Source organism: Podarcis vaucheri, assembly GCF_965113315.1.
Source record: "Podarcis vaucheri genome assembly, chromosome: 3".
Classification (NCBI taxonomy): domain Eukaryota; kingdom Metazoa; phylum Chordata; class Lepidosauria; order Squamata; family Lacertidae; genus Podarcis; species Podarcis vaucheri.
The window spans coordinates 27,772,682-27,799,213 of NC_138761.1; the positions used below are offsets into that span (position 1 = coordinate 27,772,682).

At 43.1% G+C, this 26,532-nt stretch overlaps 2 long non-coding RNA genes across 3 annotated transcripts in view; both read left to right on the top strand.

Annotated features, from left to right (window-relative positions):
• Nucleotides 1-26,532, top strand: part of LOC309529784 — a 760,251-nt gene that overhangs the window by 14,414 nt on the left and 719,305 nt on the right. The gene's annotated exons all lie outside the window — the stretch shown is intronic.
• Nucleotides 16,631-21,401, top strand: LOC309529797. Its single transcript, XR_014218468.1, has 3 exons — nt 16,631-16,768; nt 17,653-17,956; nt 21,079-21,401. It is a non-coding gene; the product is annotated as an uncharacterized lncRNA (long non-coding RNA).

Below are 26,532 nucleotides of genomic sequence, written 5' to 3' on the forward strand. Positions count from 1 at the left end.
TTGCTCATTCATTTCTAATTTTACTTGCATGCTGCTTCTGCACAAAAAGAATCAGGTTCAAAGAAAGCAAGAACACATCTCAAGATCAACTGTTGCAAAAATAATTTCATAATAATATAATAAAAAAACAGCAAGGTAACAGCAGATTTAACAACAGACCAAGGATGTTTCTGTACTATAAACAGAGCAAAGACTTCATTGACAATGTTACACCTCCTGGCCACAGCAGAACTAACCAGGGAGGGTGGCAATTTCACCTTGGTCCTAAAAACTCCCCTCACATGATGTTGCTGAGGTAAGCTTCATGATTGCTACCCCATGTTTAAAGATCCTGGTCTGTGCTGTTACCTACATTTTCCAATGGCAATGCATAACCACCTTATGAGGATTTGATTAGGTTTACATTTGTGGTAGCATGCACAGTGCTAGAAAAACAATGGTTCTGGATTGAACATTCAGAACTGGTGCAGCAAACCTTGGGACCTGGGAATAACGGAAAAATGAACATGTCATCTTAAATCACGGAGGAACCCACATGTAACAGGCTCATTTCCAACAACTTGGAAAACGTTTTCTCTTTCATCAGTCAGGAGGCATTAATCAGTTTCATTCAGACAGATATGAGACCTATACAAATTTTCTTTCAAACTTATAACAGCAGACCCAGGTCCGTAAATGGTACTTATAATGGCGGTCCCAATTTTGACCTAAACATTTAAAAAATAAAAAAACTGTAATCAGTAATGAAACACTCTTTCCTCCCCTATATTGGGAATCTGATGGATATTATACATTGCTATATATGGCTAGCTTACGGTGCACATGTTTTAGAAAGTTACTTGTTGTCTCCTTAGAAATAGAAGGCTTATTTTATTTTTTACAAAACAAAATGTCCAGTGCAAGTCTCTCAGAGACCCCAAACCTTGCCTGGCATGCCAGACAGCCACAGATGGCTTGATCTAATCACACATGCATGTGTGAACAACAATACCCATCATCCCACGCTTTCTGGGGCGGATGGGAGTTGTAGTTCAGCAACATCTGGAGAGGGGGAAAGGTTCCCCGACAACTACTCTCATGTTTTTTCTGACATCTCTCCTTTCCCAACATCTGCAGGTGCAAAAGGTTCCCCAACATCTAATGCTTTTCTGACAGCACACCTTCTGCCAGGGAACTCAGGTGATGGGACAGAAATGGAGCCAATGCAGAGATACAGAGAAGCAAAGGGGAACTATCAGCAGGCTTGGGGGGACTCCCAGAGAAGCAAATAAAAGTACCCTGAAGGAGCAGCCCAATCAAAAATAGCCCAATGAGAACAGAGCATGCTCAATAGCTAAGGAATGTTGAGTTTCAGCTTGAAATGGAAAAAAAGGAGGGGGGAATGAGGGAGCAGGAAGGATGGAATGGTCTGCTGGAGTTGGATATGAGCATCTATCTGTCTGCCCGGAACCCTGAATTCCTGTTAGGAGGTGAGAATGTACTGCAACATTTTGTTGTAGTTCCCACTTGTAGAATACAGAACCTTCAAGAATGGATTGCTTCTTTGATTTGATATTGAATAGTTCTTCCCCCCCTTTTTAAAAACTAAAAATTGTGCTGTAGCTGTCAACCAATCAACAGTAATATTGGCGGATGGATCAATGATTTAACTTATTTAAATACATTTTAATAGGTGTCAGTGCAGGTGCTCTTTTAGGTATGGTGTTCACAGACATGTTTTCTCTTCTAAATATTACAAAAGAACACTGCATTTGCTAAATGCGTTGCCTGAGTAAATATAGCCTCTTGACAATAATATTGTGGGCCATGATAAATGTATCCCAAGTAGTATCTCTAACTAAAATCTGAATTGGGTAAAAAAAATCTACATTTTAAAATATTTTAAATTCTTTCCTTCCACCCCCACAGAAACCTGAAAAGTTGCCTGGCCCTACTGCCTGGAAAATCCAAAATCTTATTTTTTATACAGGTATTAGTGGTATAGAAAATTGTCCTCTACCAGTTGCTAATTTGGATGACCATCCTTAAAAATAAAAGTAAAGTATATGGTAACACACAATGGGACTTACTCCTAAGTAAATGAGTATAATATTGCAGCTTAAATATTCTCTCTGATTCACTAGTTTAATGGCTCATCATATGATGTTTGCTGAGACATAGCCACAAAATTTACAGCTGTTTTCCCTGCCCACAATGTTTAAATACCAGTTTTTGCTTTTCAAATTGCTATTTTTAGACAAATATCAATATGACAAATTGCATTTATGTAGACTGCAAAGATGTTGTTTAGAAATTAGGTTTATCTGCATACACAGACAGGTACAATTATTAAAACCTCAGTCAAATTGATCTAAATAGTGCTTTCAGCCGGTTGTATTATCTGTTTTATATATTTCAGTTTCTGTATCTCCATGGATGCAATTGCCCGTACACCATATCACAGTACATCCTACAGAAAACCAATGAGATTTACTCTAGGGCAACAGTGTGGGAAATTATGAACTATCTGTGCAGAATTTTGTATGTATGAGACCCGTGGTTAAGAATAGAAGCTTTCTGAGGAAGGGCTTCTCTTGATCAGGGTTTGCAAAGTAGAAGTTCCTGGAAATCCCCTCGCCTATGACGTTTTGAACCTGGAGAAATCTAGGACGGATATCAATATACCATAGTTTGGAATGAATCAGTGCTTTGGGACAGATTTTGGGTGCTTATCACTGGAAACATTTCAGTGCAGGAGATCATTCAAGCAACGAAAGTTAAAAATGATTACATAACTTGGATCTACCTAAGATTCCAGTCCTTGGGTTGATTTGGAGCAGGTTGCATGAGGTATGTGTTACGCTGCAACATTTTCACATGTACACTTGGGAAATTACTAGTCATCCTATGGATTTATTTGTTAAAAATTCATAAAAATTAAAACACACTAACAGTTCTTATAAATGATAGCAATAATTCTATCCCAGCCAGATAGTAGTAGTAGTAGTAGTAGTAATAGTAGTAGTAGTAATAATAATAATAATAATAATAATAATAATAATAATAATAATATCAGGGCAACATCTGGTTAGATAAATCTTAGGCAATGTGGGGGTTTTGAAAAACCAATCCATCAATTAAATTTGCATGTATTTGTGGGAAAGCAATGTATCCATAACAAGAAGTATACCTTTCTGCTGCTTTTAAGATGATGTGGCTGTGTGTGTTATATTTGGAGGGGCAATTTTCCTGTGTCAGAGAGAAGGCTGTGGGCTGGTTGCAGCACAGCAAATGGGGCACTGCCCCACCAACCTCAGGCTGCCCTCAGCCAGCCTCACCTGCCTGCCTTCTTACTTGAGACTAGTCCAGAAGGTGGGCCTGGTTTCAGCTTCCTCCTCCTTCTCAGTCTCAGTGTTGCCCTTGTAGAGCACACTAGAGAGAAGGATGAGGACAAAACTATAGTTGGTAGGCTCCACCTGCCATTGGCTCTGGTTCTACCAATCATTAGGCTCCCTGCCTCCCACTCCACCAATCAGAACCAGTCCCAGTCACACCTGGCTTGTTGCATCCTCACGCAGGCAGGGCGTGGCTTTCTACGGGAGCTCTTGGTGGTGGATGCTGTTCCCTGCCCTGGACTGCTGCAGCCACAGGGGAGGTGACAATGTGTTTGGATGCCTGGTAAGAAAGTCAGGTTCATGGGCTCTTCTGATGTCCCCATGCATTTCATTAATATAATAGTTAAAACGTGGAAAATGTGGAATTTTCCTCACTCTTCCAAACAACTAGAACAACAACTTCTTCTTCACAGGAAATGTTTTACCCCTTTAAGGCAAAGGGGTGGCTACTGGCATCTACTGGCTAGAGTGCTGCCAAGTATTATTTTTAATTGTGTTTTCTAGTTTTAGATTCCTTTTTTTTAAAAAAAGGTTGTTATTAAATTTGTTTAATTATACATTATTGTGAGTCACCTTCTAAGAAAGCTGAAGCTGAGCATTGGAAGAGCCAGGGCAGGTCTCCCCACAGCACATGGTTTAACTATGGATCGTGTCGCCTCAGGAGAAGGTTGCCACCAACCCAGATGGCTTTAAAAGAGGGTTGAAGGAACTCATGGGGATGAAGGCTATGGATGGCTACTAGCCATTATGGATATCCTGTGCCTGCACAGTTGGAGGTGGCAATGTTTCTCAATGCTCACAGGAAGGGAGAGTGCTCTTGTGTTTGAATCCTGCTTGCAGGTTTCCTGCTGGGGCATCTGGCTGTGAGGACTGGATCCTGGACTAGATGGGACATTGCTGACCTGACCCAAAGGGCTCTTCTGGTGTTCTGGTGCTCTTATAAAAAACCTTGTTTTATAAAAGGTGAGGTGCGCACCTATGAAATCAACAAAAGAGAGTCCCTCTTTTAAGACAATGGTTGCAATCTGCAGTTTTTATATTTTTTTTTGCGTCCATAAATTTTTATTCATATTTGCAGATATATACAGAAAAAACATAAACAAAAAATCCACCACATACCTTATACAAATTATATCCACTTCACAAATCATAAATAAAATACATAACTGAGTTAGTCTCAACTGAGCCTTGGACTTCCCTCCACTCCTTTGGTAAGTATTGAATAAATTATATAGTCGCGTACTTTTTAACTCTTTTACATAGGCCTTTCCCGCTGTTAGAGTTATTTCAACCCCACCAGTGCCACCTGAAATTTAGTGCAATCTGCAGTTTTTAAAGCCATTGAAAACCCTAGGGTATTGTCTGAAGGCGCATGAGGATACCACCTTACTGGTGTAACTAAGCCAGTCTGAGTATAATCAGAGTCTAGATGGGTGACTGTCTGGGAATCACATTGTATACATTGCCTTGGGTTTCAAGAAGGAAAAAAGGCAGGACATAGAGGTAAGGAAATCAATAAGCTGTGGAATTTTTTTGCGGGGTGGGGATGTGTTGCCTAATTAACCGGTGACAACTTTTTAGTTGCTCAAGTGTCTTTGATCAATTAATCCATCATTAATTAATCCACATTTAATCCACAATTAATCCACATGCCATCATGTGCATGTTCACTCAGAAGCCTGACTGAGTTCCGTAGGACTTCCTTCCCAGTAAGAGTTGTAGGATTGCCCCCTTATGAATATAGGCAGTGGAACCCAACCCAACTCCCTCTTTACGTCGGGCTGTGGTGGTGGGGTTGTAATGAGTGCAGGTTTCTCTCCACTCTGCAGTGTTGGCTGAACCAGCTGGTTGCTAGATGTGGGAGTGGAGATGTGGGAGTGGAAAGCCCTAAGACTGGACTTTCAGAGGGGAGAGATGGGCTGAACGGGCCTGGGATTCCGAGCCAGTCTTGCTGCCATTGCGCAGCAGCATTGGGCCTCATCTGGCCCCAATCACTGCACCAGCCTGGAGCTGATGCAGATGTATGGCATGATCGTCTTTCCAACCCCCACTGCCTCTGTGAACGGTGGGGAGTCTCCATTTGCACAGGAACAAGCCCTGTTGGACTCAGTAGAGCTTCCTTCCAAGCAGGCATGTGTGGAGTTGCAACCCTAATGAAAATATGAATCGTTTCAATCACCTGTTTCAGAGGAGCTCTGCAGCATGAGCCATCTTTTTAAATTACTATTAAAGATAGAATTCAAGAGGAGGTCAGTCCCTCTGCATCAAGGACCATCTCTGGTTGTGCAGTTTGCCATTTATACATTAAAAAGAGAGAGAGATGCACTCAGGTTCTCTCTTGTACTCTAGCATACTTTGCACGTATTCTTTTGCCGATTCTAAATCTCCAGGAAATTGTGGAACTAAAAGGATGCTTTATAGCTAATATAATTACTGACGAAGTCTGTTTGTGACCAATGTACTGCAGAGTGAAACAGGAATAACTCTGAACGCCTTTGTTATTAGTATTACAGCTTTTGCATCCCCTTGCTTTCTTTTTCCTGAATGGAAACTAAGCAAACAGGCTCCCCAATACCCCCATTCCAGCCACAAAGATAAACAATAAAATCTGTTGATATGCATTATTTCAACTTGACATCTATGTCAAACATTTTTCCAAGGAGCATTGATTAATTTTAAAAAGTCAAGCGACATGGCGAAAAAGAAAAAGAGAGAGAACAAAGTTAGCCAAATTGTGATCTGTATATAATCTCTGCCAATCCCTGCCTGGCTCAGATACGTATTTGTATTTACAAGATGTTTGCGAAGAGTAGCACTCTGCCCGTCGGCTTGCAATCGTCCCTCACTCCCCCCCCTCGCCACTTCTTTAACAATCGTATGGCTTGATTCCATTTCCCAGATTTTCCCCTTCCAAGAGCTGCTATTTGATTTTTTTTTAAAAATGAAATAAATAAATGTTTGTCTCCATTTCCCTATTAATGGCCTCACTGTAATACAACCTGCTGCAGTTAGAAATGGCAAAACAGATGCCACAATGAAAATTCAAAGTGACGGACACTCAGCTTTGCCTGTAAAAGCTGCTCACAATTTAGAGAGCTGGAGTGGGCTTCTGGAGCTGGGAAGAGGCGCTCCAAAAGCGCCCATGAAAAGGCAAGGCAAAGCGGCTGGTTGTTAACTGGAGGGGCTGTGCTAGGAAAACTACCTTTGCCGGGATGATTCTCTGCCTTCTGAAGTTTGGCCCCAAATACAGGACCGTTTTCAACAGAAAGCTGCTCTTAGAGCTTTTTCCTTTTGGGCTCGTGCCCTTAGCTGGGGCTTCATGTTGCATTTTAAAATGGGTGTGCTTACCTCCCTGATAGGGATGGGCAAATCTGCAAGTTGGGTTTCTCATTTTTCTAGTCCGAAGTTCATTTCTCTGTTAAAAAAACTATTATTCGTAAGATTTGTATCCTGCTTTGACTTCCTATCTTGGGATCCTTAGGTAAATGTGTTTAAATATGGGCTCAGTTCACTGCAGTAACACAGTGTTCACAGTGACTCTGCAATTCAGGAAAAATCATGGGGGAAATGGGTGATCATCAGCCTCCCATTGCTTGTTATATCTGCTAAACATATCCATAGCTGGTAATACGGAAGCCCCGCTTAGACCTGCTGCGCTGATCATCTGGATTGCAGCCAGGACATTAAACACAAAGTGGGAGGAGGAAAATTGATTATTTTTTACCCAGAGATGGTGAAAGAGCTGGAACGCTGCTCTCCCTCCAAACCATAACAATCCTATTGCAACAGAAAATGAGCCGCACAAAAGACAGCATAAGACCACAGCTAAAACAGAAGTCAATTGCATAAGGAAACAGAGGGTTTAAAAAATTAAAAAAACCTGACTTTACCCCTCTCCAAAACAAAAGCAAAAGAAAGATTTATTAAAAGAAAGGAAGCTTATTGCCAGAAAAGCCTGTTATTTTAAGCAGCTGGAGATGGCAGTTCAGAACCAATAAGAAAAATCAAAATTTGCACCAATGGATTTCGAGGTGGAACGTGCTGTTGAGCATTATATGTGTTTGTGTTTCTTGAATCTTCCCCTTAGGATTTCTGACCAATAACTATTGTTGTTTTGTGGATCTCAGTTCGTCTTGACAAAAGAAGGAATTGTTAGAAGCAAAGTTTACCAACCTGTAATGGTCAATATTTTGTTGGAGTTGTACTTAAACTTTGTCCAGTGTGGTGTAGTGGTTAAGAGCGATAGTCTCGTAATTTGGGGAACTGGGTTCGCGTCTCCGCTCCTCCACATGCAGCTGCTGGGTGAACTTGGGCTAGTCACACTTCTTTGAAGTCTCTCAGCCCCACTCACCTCACAGAGTGTTTGTTGTGGGGGAGGAAGGGAAAGGAGAATGTTAGCCGCTTTGAGACTCCCGAAGGGGAGTGAAAGGCGGGATATCAAATCCAAACTCCTCCTCCTCCTCTTCTTCTTCTCCTGAATATCTATCTATCTATCTATCTATCTATCTATCTATCTATCTATCATCACCTATCACCTATGTACAAATTGCAGTCTGGTGGCCTTAGCACCTCTGAGGACACTTGACTAGGGATGTAGAGGATTCTGCCAAACAGAAATGGAAGTGGAAATTGCTGATGTTTGACTGTTTGCCCTATTTGTTTTAACAATTTGGTAAAAGAATAACCGGGGGGGGGGAGGGGGAGGAGTACTATTTGGTGAGAGAGTCCCAGCAGAGATTTAAAATCACAAAACATGCAGCAAAGCAAACTGTTGTTACTTTTAAAATAGGCCCTTATAAGTCACCCACGTCCCTTAGAGTAGAACAAGGCAACACATTTGGTAAGTTAAAACTGCTTTACCTACAAACACTTCAAAGTCAGATTCATGGTCTTTTCCACACAGCAGCAGCAGTAATAATAATAATAATAATAATAATAATAATAATAATAATAATAATAATACGAAAAGACAAGCAGCAAAACTTTGGTTAATTTCAAAGTGGTAAACATTTCTAAATTATTTGTATAGAAACACAAAGGTGGCTTGCTAAAGCCCCACAGTCTAATCTTGGAGCATCCGTCTTAGACACCTGTACTGGTCAGGTTAACATGGCGGAAGAAATGAGAGAACAAAGAATTTGGTAACACTTCCTTCCAAGGTGAGGGGGTGTGACCTAGCTAAGCCTGACAGGACACCTTACTCTATTGTCTTAACTCCTTCATGCATTAATTAGAGTTAAGCATGTTTGTCATATGAGGCTGGGTTTATCCCACAAAGAACAGAAACCAAGCAAGCAAATACAGTCAACATTCACTGTTGTTGCTGTTTTCAGTTTGCTAACGATATGTAATTGATTAAGCCCCCCCCCCCAGTGCATTGCATTTTCTTTGCACTGAACTGAATGGGGTGGAATAATGTAATTAAGTACATAAAGAACGGTGTAAAAACTTAACATAATGGACAGTTAGATGAATGGCACAGTTTTGTCAGAAGATGAACTGTAGCAGAACAGAAGCAGCACTGTATGTGACAAATATGAATACTGATGCTTTCTTCCATTTCTACTCATGACACCACTGCATTTCTTGACATCATTGAACAGGTTTCCTCAACCTCGGCCTTCCAGATGTTTTGAGACTACAGTTCCCATCATCCCTGACCACTGGTCCTGCTAGCTAGGGATCATGGGAGTTGTAGGCCAAAAACATCTGGAGAGCCAAGGTTGAGGAAGCCTGTCGTTGGATCTTAGCAGTGGCTGTGGTCATTTTAATCATTTGTTTCAAAAAACATAACATTCATTCTGTTACTTCATCTCACCATCCATTCCATACAGTCACTATAACCACTCACTACCTCAAGCATTATCTATATCATAGAATCATTGAACTGTAGAGTTGGAAGGGACTCCAAGGGTCATCTAATCCAACTCCTTGCAATGCAGGAATCTCAGCTAAAGCATCCATGACAGGTGGCCACCCAACCTCTGCTTTAAAAAACTCCAATGAAGGAGAGTCCACAACCTTCCAAGGAAGTCCTTTCCACTGTTGAACAGATCTTACCACCAGAAAGTTCTTCCTGATGTTTAGTCGGAATCTTCTTTATTGTAACTTGGAGCCATTGGTTTGGTTCCTATCCTTCAGAACAGGAGAAAACAAGCTTGCTCCATCTTCCATGTGACAGCCCTTTAGATATTTGAAGATGGTTATCATGTCTCCTCTTATCACAGCTAAACATACCCAACTCCCTCAATTGTTCCTCACAAGGCTTGGTTTCCACACCCTTGATCATCTTGGCTGCTCTCCTCTGTACACGTTCCAGCTTGTCAATAGCCTTCTTAAATTGTGGTGCCCAGAACAGGGCGCAGTACTTGAGGTGTGGTCTGACCAAGGCACAATGAAGTGGTGCTATTATTACCGTGGTCCCAGAGCGGCTCTCTTCTGCTCCCCTCTTCCCCTACACCACTGCCAATGCTATGACCTACATTTCATTGTTTTCATTCTTACTCATGGATGTAGGAGAGACTTCAAAAGCAACATTCTGAGCTTACCATTCAGTTGCTGGAAGGTCCAGCTCTGAGGGCCTTCTGGTGGTTCCCTCACTGCAAGAAGTGAGGTTACAGGGAACCAGGCAGATGGTCTCAGTAGTGGCGCCCGCCCTGTGGAACGGCTTCCCATCAGATGTCAAGGAAATAAACAACTATCTGACTTCAGATGTCTTCTAAATCTGAAGGCAGCCATGTTTAGGGAAGTTTTTAATGGTTGATGTCTGATGTTTTATCATGTTTTCAATATATTCTGTTGGAAGCTGCCCAGAGTGGCTGGGGAAACCCAGTCAGATGGGCAAGTTATAAATATATTATTATTATTATTATTACGAATAAGTTATGCTATTTCAGAATGCTCCTTTCTATGGTAACATTAGAACGTTCCTTTCAAAGTCTCTCCTGCATCCATAAGTAACATTCAAAACATCCCGTCCCCTTTCTGAGAGCTGCATCACTTTCATCTCAGCATCTCCAGTACACCCTTTGCAGACAGCTATACTGAAGATCTTAACCAGATAACAATAGTTTGTGTTTGTTTTGCTTAATTGCCTGAAAGTAGCACTGGCATCTCTGTGTCTGTAGAGCTTCAGGTCACTTTGGAAGAATATCTGATTGGTGCCTCAGAACTGAGAAATGTGCAAGCAGATAATGCAGAGGGCAATCCCACTTGTCTTCACAGAGCCAGGGCACATGTTGGAAGAAGTGACTCTGCGAATGACTTGCTTGCAATACAGAGACATCATCCCTCATATAAAACGCTGCTGGGGGGAAGCGGACGAACGGGCAGGCCAAGGTGGCAGATGGCTTTTAGGGGCCTGCTGCTTTCTGTTCTCCTACCTTTTTAGCATTTGTGCAATTGAAGGCTCTTAGTTACTGGGTTTTCATTATTATTTTCTGGGAACTGTTGCTGTCCATTGGCCCTACTGGGAGCTTTTGTTGTCATGAACAAATGCACCATATTTTCAGCGAGAGGCCATGACCGGCCATGCTGAGCTTTGCCTTCTTGGAGGAAGGCAGTACAAAGGAGGCCTCATCCAGAAAGGATCAGAGGAATTTACAGATAATAGCCATCATCGTGTCTCGGAAACATTTAGGCTCTAGTATTTAAATGAGCTGTAGTAAAAGGACCCTGTAGATCAGGAATGGAGCCACATCATTCCCATCTGGGCAAGCTTCCAGGAGGTCACATACCCATGATGGGCGGGGCCAGAAGCAAAAGTGGGTGGAGCATTAAATATCAACATTTGCTATTGCTAATCTATGTAAGAGGGGATCCATGCTACAGTCAAAAATGCTTGAAGCTGTAAATCAGTAGAAATGCTAGCTTTATTGATGAACTTCTGAGTCTGAAATAGGGATGGGCGAGTCTGCCATTTTTGGTCGTCCCCCCCCCCCCGTTTCTCATTTTTCCAATATTAAGTTAATTTCTCTGCATATCCACATTAGTTTAAGATTTTATTTTATTTTTAAAGAAATGAATCTCTATGAAACTTCAGGGGCATTTTAATGTGTTTTGGATTCCAATTGTTTCAAGGAATTTAATGCATTTCTATATGTTATTTTCACTAATATTCATTCATTCATTCATTTATTAAACTTTTTCTACACCTCTTTTTGCAAAAGTGTTTTTAAGAAGTGTACAATAACACTTCACAAAACTACGTAAGAAGAAAACCACACAACACGCTACAAGTTGATGCACATTTCCCCCAATATACACATTTATGTGTACTTTTTTGGTTGAAGTACTGCCTCACAAAATAGGAGGCATATGAATGTTAATGGGTAGCTGCGTTGTGGATCATGTATTGTTTTTGAAAGTGTTTATACATTTATTTGTATTAAACTTCAAATTGAGCAGAGTTTCTTCCTTCTCCCTACCTCAGGCAACAATATGTATTTGGATAGAGAACTCTGGGTACAGCAGATCTGGGAAAGTAGGAATATTTAATGGAAAATTCTCAATATCCTTCTCAAATTATACGTCTCAGGATTCTAGCATGTGTGCATGGGAGCCCCTGATGTTAATCCAGTATAAAACATATAGGTCTCATCCAACACTGCCGTTCCACTCACACGACAGATTTCTGCCTGTACAATGGAACTTCTGCCTCCCCTCCCCTCTGCGTCCTCAAAATCTGTTCCAAAGGGTTGGAGGATCCCCCAAGAGCAGATTTTTTTTTGGGGGGGGGGGTTTGCAAAGAGAAGGAACAGTCTTACAGGGTGAGTGGAACTGTGCTTGTGCAGTGTAGGAGACAAGCCTATACAGTGGTACCTTGGGTTACAGACACTTCAGGTTACAGACTCCGCTAACCCAGAAATAGTACCTCGGGTTAAGAACTTTGCTTCAGGATGAGAATAGAAATCGCACGCCGGCGGCGCAGTGGCAGCGGGAGGCCCCATTAGGTAAAGTGGTACCTCAGGTTAAGAACAGTTTCAGGTTAAGAACAGACCTCCAGAACAAATTAAGTTCTTAACCCGAGGTACCACTGTATGTTTATAGAGCAGGTATTCTCTTGTTTCTGCAATCTTATGATGGTAGATGCTATGCTGTGAGCACTCACCTCCTTCCATCAGGGCTTTGAATCAATCTGGCGATGAGAGCCGAACATCAAGCCCACCAATTGTCCCGTTGATGATACAACCTGTGCTTTTCTCAGTATAGCGGCTTACATTTATGGGATGTGTATTTAGCATTACCTCTAATATCATTGTCACCTTTACTATGGAATCCACATATATTTACATTCGCATGCTTCCATTGCCAAGCCTGGGCCTCTTTGTAATGAAAATCTATGCAGCGTTTGCACAAGCAGAGAAGCTTGCCATCTGATTTCCATTGTGTTTTGGCGCAAACTTTGATCTTCCGACTCTCAGATGCGAGAGTATGTTGATATTCTTTGGCTCATTTGATCTCATCCATGCATCTGGAATGAAGTCTCCTTCTCATATACATTCTTGAGACCAGGTTAGGCATTTATATGGAGAAAAAAATTCAGTTTGGGATTGTTAAGCCTCTTACATTTTTTTATCAGATTCCATGCAGCCAGGATACAAATTTATAGCATGGGTTGCTATTATTATTAATTTCCACCCCCCTCCCTTGTAGGGATTATAGCTGAGCAAGAAGCATGAATTTGATAATGGATTTTTCAGCTCTATTTTTCTGAGGTTGTTTTTATTTGAGTTTATGGATCACACGGTAGCTATAAAAAGTCATATTATATTTTCAAGGTCTGTTTCATTATTTATGATGTGCATGCAGAGTTGTCTAGCTAGCGCCTGGTGGATTGAACAAGAACTGAAAGAGACCTGGGGAGATGCACTTGAGGAGACCATCACCAGGACTGTAGATGAGAAGACACACACTTCCACAAGGATGTGGCAGCAAAGTGTTTTTGTTTAAACCAATAGATATAGGCAGACTATTTTATTTGCTGGCTTCTTGGTTCACATTATTTATTGACGAGTAGGGTTGCCATATTTCAAACAGTGAAAATCCGGACAGAAAAGTTGTTGAGCTTTTGGGGCTAAATTGCTAATAAAATTGCCAATTTTGAGCTATTTGTATGGACTGCCATACGCCCAGATTTTCCCAATTTCCACGTGGACACAGTATTCTGGACATATGGCAACCCACCTTGATGTGCATTTCAATCAGCTCAAACAACAACAGACAATCAACCAACAAAGTAACTAACCCTAACAGCAAAATTGGCTTGTAAGGGCAGGGTGGGGTGCAGTACTGGCTTCCGGGCAGGGGGGGTCACTGTTGCTTATCAAGAGGGAGAGGAAAGTTGAGAAGGAGGTTTGTACTGCACTAATTCCTACCACCTTGTCTCTCCCCCTCTCCCAGCCAGGAAGTGATCATAGAGACTCTCCTTCACCAGGAGAGCCTGAAAGGCAGCAATAGGACAATAATACAAGGCAAATGCCCATCTTGTCCAGCATCCTATTCTCGCAAGGATGGGAAACCTTCTGGTTCATATAAAGAGAGGTCTGGAGGGCCATATTTGGGCCCTGGGCCGGAGGTTCCCCATTCCTCAAGATTGGAAGTCTGGAAGTAGAGACACGATTCCACTTCTGGCAGTATTTCAATGGCTGGGTGCTGCTAAATCATGACTCTCTGGAAACACCCTGTTAATGACTCTGCCCTAGTTTGCCCTGAACTAATAGAAAACTAATTGGGGGCATTTGCTCTTTTCTGTTCAATGATGGCTTAGATAACCATCACTGAACCAACCAAGATAACCAAGAAGATGAGTGTTTAAAGGGTTTTGAAATTGCTCAAGAATTCAAGTTTTGCAGTTCTTTGAAAGAAGCAGCAAGCCTGTGTCAGTGTGTTGATTCCTTTCTTGTAAATGGAACCTTACACGGTTGATTCAGAAGTCCCACTGTATTCAGTGGAGCTTACTCCCAGGTAACTGGGTAAAGACTGTGCAGCCTTACACTGCAGTCCTCAGCATTTGTACTCAAAACTGAGTTCAACAAAATTGACTCTTTGGTATGTCTCTGATCGTTCTCACAGTTCCTCCTCCTCCTGCTATTATTATTATTATTATTATTATTATTATTATTATTATTACGCCTTTTCCCCTGACAGGGACTCAAGGCAGCTTATAGCTACAAATTAATTTCATTCCATTTATCTGTGGAAGGCATTGTACATGATCCTTTCCCTCACACATAGTATCTTTACAACAATCTGTTGAGGTAGGTTAGACAGAGAGGTTGTAATTGGCTCAAGGTGACAGATGTGTACAGTGGTACCTCGGGTTACATACGCTTCAGGTTACATACGCTTCAGGTTACATACGCTTCAGGTTACAGACTCCGCTAACCCAGAAATAGTGCTTCAGGTTAAGAACTTTGCTTCAGGATGAGAATACAAATTGGGCTCCGGCGGCGCAGCAGCGGTAGGAGGCCCCATTAGCTAGAGTGGTGCTTCAGGTTAAGAACAGTTTCAGGTTAAGAACGGACCTCTGGAACGAATTAAATACTTAACCTGAGGTACCACTGTATGTGTATATGCTATCTATGTGTGCCACGAGACCAAACACAGGAGAAGCTTCCTGATGTAGAATAGGTTGTCCCTATTTTCATTGGAGAAATGTTGGAGGGTATGAAAAGGCCATAGAATGTTAATCAGATAAAGGCCTGTTTTCGCCTGGCACCTAAAGGTATGTAATGAAGGAACCCGGCGAGCCTCCCTGGGGAGAGCATCCCACTCTTCAGCCCGTCTCTGCTGCACATTGATAGCACTTGTGTTCAAAATGTTGTCCACCCAGAGCCTAATGTATTAGCCGAACTAGTGAGAAGGCTGGACTGTATTCCATTGAAATTCACAGAGAGATAGGGGGTTCTTAACCACTTTCTGTGTAGAGCTTTTAAAAGTCAAAAATGTTATTTCTTTTCAAACTATGTGTACGAAGAGCATATAGCACCCGAGGGGATCCATTAATAAGCAAAGCAGCGGGGGCGGGGGCAGAGAAGAGATGGGCAGAATTTCACAGCATCCTTTGCAAGATTGTTTGTTGACGGAAACTCAGCTCCTTATTAAGAGCGTTCTAGCATAATTTGACTTTAAAAACAATTCCTCTTTCTCCCCTCAAAAGCCATGGTGTTTTTGCTGCTAGTCTTTCCAACATGTTTGTCTGATGGAAGAGTCCTAAGACGTTTGAGAATCGAAAGCAGGAGATTTTTTTTCTTTTCTTTACTTGACTTTAAAGTGAGTGCAAGAGCAAAGACTTAAGAGCTATTGATGCTTTTTTTTGTTTTGTTAAAAACAGGTCCCTGCATTTAAATTATAACTTAGGAGAAAGGGTGGGTTTTATACCACTGTTTTGATATGAAAACTGGACTCAAAATAATGTGCACTGGTATGGCTGCTCTCAACTGGTTGTTGACTGAAATAAATACTGGTATGACTGCCAACTTATGATTTTTAAAATTCACTTTTAACAAACTACAGTTCCCCAGATTCTTTGTGGGGTGGGGGGTGGGGAGCCATGGCTGTTAAAGTGGTATCACAGTGCTTTACATATATGGGGCAGATGTGGCCTTTTATTCTAGACATAATGGATTTATGAAGGTCCCCTTCATTATATGGCAATGTGTATTACCTCAGCGACTGCAAACTGTGGTAAGCCAGCTCTGGTTATGAACACACAATAACTAACCAAGTCAGCTGAAAAGTTTCAAGTTAGCAGGGATGCCAACTTGAATAAAATATTGGGTGTGTGTGTGGCCCAGGTAAGCCCCACCCTGCCTGATCACACGACATGGCACACCACATCATTGGAAAAGCAATGCCCATCAACTTTGGGGCCCCTGACCCCCTCAAATATTTTAGGGGGTAAAGGCTGCTCTGGTTCACCAGAAGCGGCTGAGTCATACTGGCCACATGACCTGGAAGCTGTCTGCGGACAAACGCCGGCTCCCTCGGCCTATAAAGCGAGATGAGCACCACAACCCCAGAGTTGTCTGCAACTGGACCTAACGCTCAGGGGTACCTTTACCTTTAAAGGGACCTGAACCCCTAGGAGTGGGCTCCTATGGTTGTAAACAAATTAATTGTAAAGAGAATACTTGTGTTGTTCTATTTTATTTTGTTTTTATCCCTCCTTGTGTGGAATTTCATCTTTGTTTCCTGGAATTTGAAGGTCTGTAGATTACCAATAAAGATGGAAAAGTGGAATGTACCTGAGTCAGCAAGCTGGACCTAATGGGCTTCTCTAATGGGTTTGAGGTACTGGGCCCATCAAGAGGAACTGGGAAAATCACATGTTGAACTTCTGGTATTGCTAAAATTCATCAAGTTGAGACAACCACCACTGAAGCTTTACCCAAGTAAAAAGCAGATACATGAAAAGCAGATACATGAACCTCTTCTTATTTCCCCAAAGATTTCCCCAAAGGTTTGATGAAGTCTTGACATAGTCTGCAAAGTGCTTCAGGTTGAAAATGTTTATTTCTGGCTGTGTCCCTTTTGTGGCCTTTTATTCTAGACATAATGGATTTATGAAGGTCCCCTTCATTATATGGCAATGTGTATTACCTCAGCGACTGCAAACTGTGGTAAGCCAGCTCTGGTTATGAACCATTATTCATTAGTCTGTCCCATATTGTTCCTGCAAAAAACTGCATTAACATTTGCATTTAGAAATTGTAGAGCAAAATCTGATGGATAACTATGTTCTGGTCCACACTTCAGTCCTGGTAGCTCAGATCCTGTCAGTTTGCTCTGAATTTCATAATTCCTCAAGCATCCTTAGCTAGGACTAACTGGAAAGCTAACCAACTCAACATAAGTCTTATTACTGGTCTGGAAAAGTAGCCTCTTTTTCTGAAACTTAGTTTGGTCTTTCCTTCTTTCGAATGCTTTCCCCTGTGAGCTGCCCGGACGGCACAGAAAGCAAAGCATATACAAACTTAGATATCTGTACCCAAGTGGAAATAATGTTTTATGAGAAGCAGAGGTAAATCAGTGCAGTTACTGGAGTAAATTGGCCTAGTATAATATAAACTCAGCTATTTATTTTATTTTATTTTGCATTTCTTTCATGCTGCCTTTTATTTGGGGAGGGGCAGTGGCGATCTTGTGAATGAAAAGATGCTTATATATGCAAGAGAGTGGGGGAAAGTGCTTTAGCTTTGTTTCAGTCTATCAAGGGAAAATAGGTACACACACACAAAAGTGCGTATTACCATATTGACCCTATTTATTTTCACAGCAGGTGCAAGATAGCTTGCACTATCAATGACCACTGGAAACAAAGACGGGCAGAAGTGTGAACTTGCTTTCACCTCTTATAATTCCACAGTGGTCTCAGAGGTTAATGCATAAAATAATTCAGGTCACCAAGACTTGAAACCACCAGACCATGGAAGCCTCCTTCAGAGCCAGTCAGGCCTAACGTGCAGTATTTTAGACTGCCTGCGTACTTGTGCCTGGATCAGATATTACTGGTTTTTCAGGAGATCACACGGCAGGGGAATAAATGGCACCTTGCCCAAAAGCACTTGGTGAACTTCATGGTGAGTAAACTGCAACCCTAACCTCTCTTCTGGCTTTCCCATTGGCAGCTTGCTAGTCAATGTGAATCACAGAATCATAGAGTTGACCAAGGGTCATCTAGTCCAACCCCCTGCAATGCAGGAATCTCAGCTAAAGCGTCCATGACAGATGGCCATCTGCTTAAAAACCTCCAAGGAAGGAGAGTCCACAACTTCCTGAGGGAGACTGTTCCACTGCCGAACAGCTCTGACTGTCAGAAACTTTTTCCTGATTAGTCGGAATCTCCTTTCTTGTAACTTGAAGCCATTGGTCTGAATCCTACCCTCCAGAGCAGGAGAAAGCAAGCATGCTCCCTCTTCCATGTGACAGCCCTTAAGATATTTGAAGATGGCTATCATATCTCCTCTCAGTCTCCTCTTCTTTTCCAGGCTCAACAGGCTAAACGTAACATCCTGTGAGGACAGAATACTGGAATAGATGGGCCTTTGCCTGATAGAGCAGGGCTATTCTTGTGTTGATTATTATTATTGTAATTATTGTTGTTGTTGTTATTTCTACTCCACCCATCTGACTGGGTTCCCCAGCCACTCTGGGTGGCTTACACATAAACACACTTGCCGTTTTAAGCTCCCTCCATCCCTCCCTTTCCTACATTTACACCCAACATTTCTACCAAGGATCTCAGAGTGGTGCACATCGTTCTTCTCCCCACTTTATCCGCACAACAACCCTGTGAGGTAGTGTAATGGGTTTGAGTTACTCGTGCGTAAACTGTCCCCGTTAGGGAGCTTAATTGCCTGGGTTAAACCGTCCTGACTGCACAGCCCATCTCAGCGTGGCTGCCTCAGTCGCTAGCATAATCTGTCTGTGGGTGTTTCTTAAACCTTTTCCAGCATAAAAGCTGTTTGACTCCCAGTCGTCTCCGCCTCTCACTGCGCGGTAGTCTTCTGCGCAGGGAGGGCGTGGGCAGTGGAGGACCAGTGCTCTCCTTACTGATGTCCAGGGAAGAATCCCGGAGCTCTGCCTCCGCTTCCCCCATATGCCCTCCTGGATCCCTGGTGTTAATCCGATTTCCTTCCCCCTCTACCAAGCTGCGTCTCCCCCTGGTGTTGGTACCTTCTCCTGCAGAATCGGGGAGCCTCTCCTTCTCCTTTCGCTCTGATGTCAGTTCCCTGACAGGTAGGTTAGGCTGAGAGTGAGTGACTGACCCAAGGCCACCCAGTCAGCTTCATGGCTGAGTGGGGATTCAGACCCTGGTCTCCCTGGTCCTAGTCCAATACACCAACCATTACACCACACCAATGGAACCGCCAGCTGTTTCAGCTAACCGTGCTGGCTGGGGCATGCCCTCCAATACGAAGTGGCCCCAAACTAGGATGCCATTTTCCAGGGCCACACTCCCACATGAGTCACGTGTCCTGTCTGAGACTGCAGCCCCCCCAAAGCACTTTTGTGCATTTTGGGGTGCTGCACAAGATTGCTGCTCCCCCAAGCACTTTTTTCAAGGCAAGAGTGTGGTCTGAAATCGTGTGATATATTGGTGGCCATTTTGGCCGCCATCTTCATGTGAGAAAAAAAATGGGGTGTCCCCCCCCAACACAGTTGACAGGTATGCCAGGGTTTGGGATGGCTGACCTACTTCATGAGCACCTTCCCCTGCCCCAGTGATTTTAGATTTCATTGTGAGTTTGGCTACTGGTGGCACGATCCAAGTCATGCTAACTCCCAGATGTTTCAAGCAGTTACTTATATCTCACCCACTGAAACCAGTAGGACTCCCAAGGGCTTCGCTTTGGCTGGGATGTACCCTGTTTTGTATTCTCTGCAAAGCTGTGCTGCAATATTGTCCTTTCAAATCAGCCATGCCACTTGCTCTGGGACATCCTTACAATGTCCTATGGAAGGACAAACATGCACAGATGTTCTCCACTCTATTCTTTCTCTATCTATCCTGCAGCACTCTTGCCCGATGTGCTCTGAAGCCAGTCACCCCTCCTTTAAAAGGTTTGGCTCAGGGCAAAGCGACAGCAGCTGTGAGGCAGGTGAAGGGTTAACCTAAAGCATGCAGCTGCTAATGTTAGTTTCGGAGGCAGACCCAAGTCTTCGGGGATAATCTATCCAGGCAAGATCTGACATGAGATGTGACATTTACTATCCAGCACAGCTAAGGCCGTCGGGGATGTTATCAGGAGTGACTGAAGACACCTCTTCTTGCCTCTCTTCCTTTATGCCTTCTGTAAATGAAGTTACTTCCTGGTTGTTTTCAAAGCATCCCCAACCATTGGCCCTGCTGGCTAGGGCACAGCATGGTGGGAATCGCAAAACATGCTAATGATTAAGTGGTATGTAAATGCTTATGGCGTGGGTGGCGCTGTGGTCTAAACCACTGAGCCTAGGGCTTGCTGATCAGAAGGTCGGCGGTTCGAATCCCCGCGACGGGGTGAGCTCCCGTTGCTCAGTCCCAGCTCCTGCCAACCTAGCAGTTCGAAAGCACGTCAAAGTGCAAGTAGATAAATAGGTACCACTCTGGTGGGAAGGTAAATGGCGTTTCCATGCGCTGCTCTGGTTTCTCCAGAAGCGGCTTAGTCATGCTGGCCACATGACCTGGAAAAACTGTGGACAAACGTCGGCTCCCTCGGCCAATAAAGCAAGATGAGTGCCGCAACCCCAGAGTTGTTCATGACTGGACTTAACCGTCAGGGGTCCTTTACCTTTACCTTTTAAAAATGCCTTAAATAAACAAATGAACGTCTGGAGGACCACAGGTTTCCTATCTGTGGGTTAGTGTGTACGATGGAGATGGGGAACTGGTGGCCTTTGAGATGTTGCTGGACCACAACTCCCAGCATTCGCTGCCCATTGGGTCATTCTGGCCTGTGGCTGATGGGAATTGGAATTCAACATCTCCTTGAGGGCCATAGGTTCTCCATCCCTGGTGTAGGACTCAAACTGAGGCGATTCAGATTCAGATCCCCACTTTGCCATGAAGCTCACTCGCTAACCTTGGGGCAGTGTTCCTCACTTTTGCCTGCATTGCAGGGTGGCTATGGGGATAGAAGGTGGGAAACTTTGAGCTCTTTAGAGGAAAGGTGGGCTATAACTGAGGGCTCCACATTTCTGATTGTCCTTTGCTTTTTTTAAGGCACAGTTCCAAGAGATGTTTCATTTGCCCCACCACTTTCCCCAGGAAAACTCACTGATTACCACTGAATTGGAACAAATGTCAATCTGCAGAAAACCTGATTGATGAGTGTTTTGATTCAGCAGGACGAAATAAAAACCTCTTGGACATGGAAAGGACAGGACAATTGTGGATGAGCCGGGAGAGAGCACCTCATCTGTTATGTATGCAGGAGGTCACTGCAGTCTGTGAGAGAGGGTCTCATTGAAGAACCAAAGATCTCAGAAGTTTGCTCTATGATAACTCAGAACAGGGTTTGGAATATTATGAAAATTATGAAAAAGAAAAGAAGAACATAGCTTTGAGTTCTGTGAAACAGCCCACTCCCTTCACTTTTTAGAAACGATGGAAAATACCTTTGTTCTGACAGTTTTCCCCAGCTGGATGAATGGGTCTCCCCAATAGGCATCCATTTGGTGGAAACTAAATTTTACTCATAGTGGACCCATTGAAATTAATGGACCTAACTTTGGACTATATGGAACTTGCCGAACTGACCAGAGAGAAGAGACGGTGGAAGAAGATTGGAAGAAGTTTAAAGAAAAAAATATGTTAATATTTAAATCTTAGAATACCTTTGGAAGTGGATATAGGCTGTAGGGTTAGAAGTAGAAGATAGTGTATTTTAAAATAGTATTATTTGTAAGTGATAAAATGTGAAGATTTTAATGGTAAAAGTATGTGTGATAAAGAAACTGTTAAAGATGAGGTAAAATGAAAATCAGATAGGGGGGACTTGGGGAAGTTCACCTAACAATGTTTAGAAAAAATAAGGATAAGAGAACAATTTGTTTGTATTGTTTGTTTTTCTGTTTGTGTTGTTTAGTTGTGTTATAAAATGAATAAATATTTTTTGGGAAAAAAATTAATGGACCTAACTTGGTCATGTTCATTAATTTCAGTGCGTCTGCTCTAAGTAAAACATAGTTTGATCCCACACATAATTTTGCACAACAAGATGAGTTCTGGGTGGAAGGTGAACTGCAGGGGAACAGAAGCACCGCTGTGTGTGATATACTGTATACAGGGCAGAATGGAAAACGTTGCTTTCTTACATCCCTTGCAGGCAATGTTGAATAAATGTGTCAGATGCCTGAATGAAATCCGTTTTTGGAGCCAAATTCCTTTAGTTTTGCATGGCATTCATTTGAGAGGACGGGGGAAGCTGCAAAGTTCTGGAGCAACCAAAGTTGGCTCGCTCTTCCTCCTGATGTGCCTCCTGCGAACTCCTAGAATTGAATTTGTGATGTTACAATAATTTATTTGCCAAGAGAGTGTGCTGAAATAAACAGAGGATTATTGTGACTCCCCTCCCCTTTTAAACCAAGCACACACACGCACACAGAGAGAAAGGAAACGAGGCTGTGAGAAAAGTGGGAAGAAAGCTTACATGCAAAAATTAACACCATCAGTAATTAGCAGAAATAATGAGGGAAGAGAAGGAAAAAGAGCAGGTCAAAGCACTTGCTGTGCAGTTTAAGAATATTTCCCTTCATGTGGCAGTGAGAGACATCTTCCACAGGCACAGTTAATAGGAAGAATCCTCAATGCACATCCTTGAAAATATAGAGCGTGCCACTGCTACCTTCAAGGGAAATTCAGTTGGTCCTCTAATCCAAAAGGTTATTGTATTTTGTCAGCGATTGGTGCTTTGCAACCACAGACAGTATCAGCACCCGAGTTAAACACCAGAGGGACACCAAAGGAAACATTTCCCTGGAACAGCCTTCCCCACACCTGGGGCCACCCAGATGTTTCGGATGAGAACTATCAGCCCCAGCCAACATGGCTAATGGTCAGAGGGATGGTGGGATTTGCACTCCAGCAGCATTTGAGTTGAAGAAGGCTATTCTAGAAGTCTGCAATAGAAACGAAACAGGGCAGTGGACAGTGGGTGGCAGAGGGGAGAGCACTTGCCTTATGCCCTAAGCTGGGCTTCCAGAAGCATCTGGCTATGCATTAGGAGAAATAGGAGAAAGCCTTTGGTCTGACCCAGTAGGATTCTTCTGATATACAGAATATTGCGTGATACATTTTTTTTGCTTCTAGTTTGAAGAACCAAAGAGCAGTCAACACAGTAGCCTTGCTGTATGATGGCAAAGAGAGTTGTAGGACTGGCTGGCTTGACCATCACTTGATCTATGGATGCGCCATCCAGACACACCGACTCCTGTCCCCAGTGTCTTTGTCGCCTCTGACACCTGTGTCACAGGCTGAGCATTGATTAATTGGGATCGCTGCCACAAAGAGGCGGAGAGTGCAGACTCAAATGGAGCCTAAATGGGGCCATGAAGTGAAAAAGAAAGGGCAGCCTTAGCATCCTCCAGAAAATCAGGTTTGTAAAAGTACACATGGACATAAAAAAAGATCTATGGGGCACCCTCCCCCACCAAACATCTTCATAAGGACTGCACATGTTAAGTAACCACAAAATGTTCCACTGGAAAAGAAAAGTGGGGAAAAGTGGTAGGCTGGATGGAACGGAATGGAGTCTCTGGGAGAGGTGCATGTCTGCCTGGCCAACCAGTTCCTTGAAGACCTTTTGTTGCTGGCCTCATTTGTAATGCTCCTACTTATTCTTACTGCCCCAAGGGAAAAGCAGCGGTGCACCTTCTTATCGGTGGCCCATTGGTTCTGAATGTCTGGCTAGGCCTTGCAGGTGTGTCAAGTTTTATCCAACGTATGCTGCCGTCTGCCAGTGATCTGGGGATGGTCCTAAAGAATCAATCGGTTATCAGGCCAAATGGCACGTTTTTCACCACCTTGCAAAAAGAAAAGGCTTTTTTTTTGGGGGGGGGTGTCACAGTTGTTTGAGGCTCCAACTGAAAGCTTTTCTCACTGCTTTCAAAGCACTGAAGCTGTGCTTGTCACCTCTCGCTGCAAATTTGGACGAAGCTAGCCATATGGCAAGTGGAAAGCAGTGCTGGGAAACCTTCCACACGTGATGCTTTTCTGCTAAATGAGGATTTCTTTCGAAGGTACTGATTTCACACACAAGTCTCTGGAGTAATGCGCAATGTTGTCAAGAAAGGCTGGCGATAGCTGCCAACAGCCTGTTCTGAATTCCCAGGAGACGCCTACCTCCACCTCCACCTTGGGGCTACCTGCCTATTTTTCATCCCTCTTTTTCACCCTCTCTTCAAGATGCCGTGCTGGCTGTGTCGAATCCTGAGCCGTCTTGTCAGCAACTGTTCCACCAGGCCGTTCCCCGCAGTGTGGTCTCTCTGGAATTTCCCCTGAATAGTGCTCCAATTTGCTCCTGGAAGCTTCCGATGAAATCTCCCCATTCTCGGAACTTTATTGTGTTCTTGTAAATAGCCTACTGGAGCCAAGATATCTTCCAGAGTGCGATTTTATGGTTGTATAAGCTCCAGTTGTCATTTATATCCGTTGTCTTATGTTACAATGGGAGCTTACCTTCTTGATAGCGAAGTCAAAAAGGATTCTTGAAATCTGCAAGCATTTCTCTGAGTGTGAACAACAAGGCTTGGCTTTATAAGTGCTTTTGTATTTTCACACTTACTCCGTGAGCAACAAGGCACCCAAACATGTTTGTAGAGGTTTAGAAAATTGCAAAAGGCATGGAGGAAAAAGGGAATTATTTCTCCGTCTCTTATTGTACTAAGAAGTCTTCCATTGAATTTGCTTGGATGTGGGAAGAATTGAAGAAGCTCTTCTTGCAGCAAAGAGTCCACTTGTGGAACTTGCTTCAACAAGATGCGCTGATGGCCCTAGATTAGGTGCCTTTCAAAAAGGATTCAACAAATCCTTGGAGAACAGGTCTATTGGTTAAGCAGCTAGAGGTCCAAAAGCAGTATTATTTGGAGATGGATGCTTCGTTTGATCCAGAGTCTCCTTTCATTTTCTGTTTCAGCAAGACCAAGGCTAGACTGGGTGGAAGCTGGCTCTTGGAGCTCACCAGCTCATGAAGATCCCACTGCTGATTACTTTCAGTACTGGGCAATGGGCTGTAGTTGGTGGTGAAACAAGGGTCAAACCATAGAGTTAGGCACTGGGCTGAGGGAATTGGGTGTCACAATTCCTGAGACGAGGTGTACAGGTGATGCCCCTGGTTGCCACAAGATGTACACGCTCAGGTGATGGGACCACCAGGAGGGTCTGGCCTGCATGTCTCAATGAATGGGCAGGCTGGGATGGGAGAAGGTGCTCCCTTAGGGCTTTGGGTCCCTTTTTATGTGAGTTGAAATATTTTGGGTTGGGATATTGTTGAGTGAAATTGGTTTATGTATGAGATCTAGTGGTCTTAGCAAACCACAAGCTCAACATGCGTCAGCAGTATGATGCAACAGCAAAAACAGCTAATACTTTTCTAGGTTGCATAGTCCAGATCAGGGGTCAGCAACCTTTTTCAGCTGTGGGCCGGTCCACTGTCCCTCAGACCATGTGGTGGGCCGGACTATATTTTGAAAAATATGTATGAACGAATTCCTATGCCCCACAAATAACCCAGAGATGCATTTTAAATAAAAGGACACATTCTACTCATGTAAAAACACGCCGATTCCCAGACTGTCTGCGGGCCGGATTTAGAAGGCAGTTGGGCCGGATCCGGCCCCTGGTCCTTAGGCTGCCTACCCCTGGTTCAGATCAAGGAAAGCAATAGTTCAGCTGTATTCTGCCTTGGTCCTGAACCAAGGCTTCAATTTACAAGAAAGGAGACTCCATCTAAACATCAGGAAGAACTTTCTGAGGGTATGAGCTGTTCAACAGTGGAACAGTCTTCCTCGGGAGATTGTGGACTCTCTTCCATTGGAGGTTTTTAAGCAGAGGTTGGATGGCCATCGGTCATGGATGCTTTAGATGAGATTCCTGCATTGCAGAGGATTGAATCCTTGGTCATCCAATTAGGACAGAGCTCTTCACTTTTGGGTCTCCAGACATTGCTGAATTATGGTCAAAATACCATCTCCTTTCTTATATACCAAACCAAACGCTGCATTCTGCAGAGAGGGCATTCTGCAGATACCGTCTTATCAGGAGATCTGTTTTGCATGATGTCGGAGTCGGGACATTTGTGTGGTGGCACCTACCCTGTGGAATTCCCTCCCACCACATCAGACAGTCACTTCTTCTATTGTCTTTTTGGCATATGTTGAACATTTCCCCCTTTCAACAGACCTCCTAATTGGTGCTTTTTAGGCTGGTTGGTATCTATGTTGGACTTGAAACAAGTTTTATATATGTGACTATTTAAAGTGGTTTGATAGTTTTGTTTTTAATATATGCAGTTGCCTGATATGGCATAGTGGAATCACTTTGAGATGCTTCATCGGAAGCAACACATAAATGATGTTGATAATAATAGTAATGATAATATCATTCCCATCCTCCTTGACCATTGGCTAAGCTGGCTGGGGACCCAAGGCTGAAGAAGGCTAATTTTAGGGCTTTATT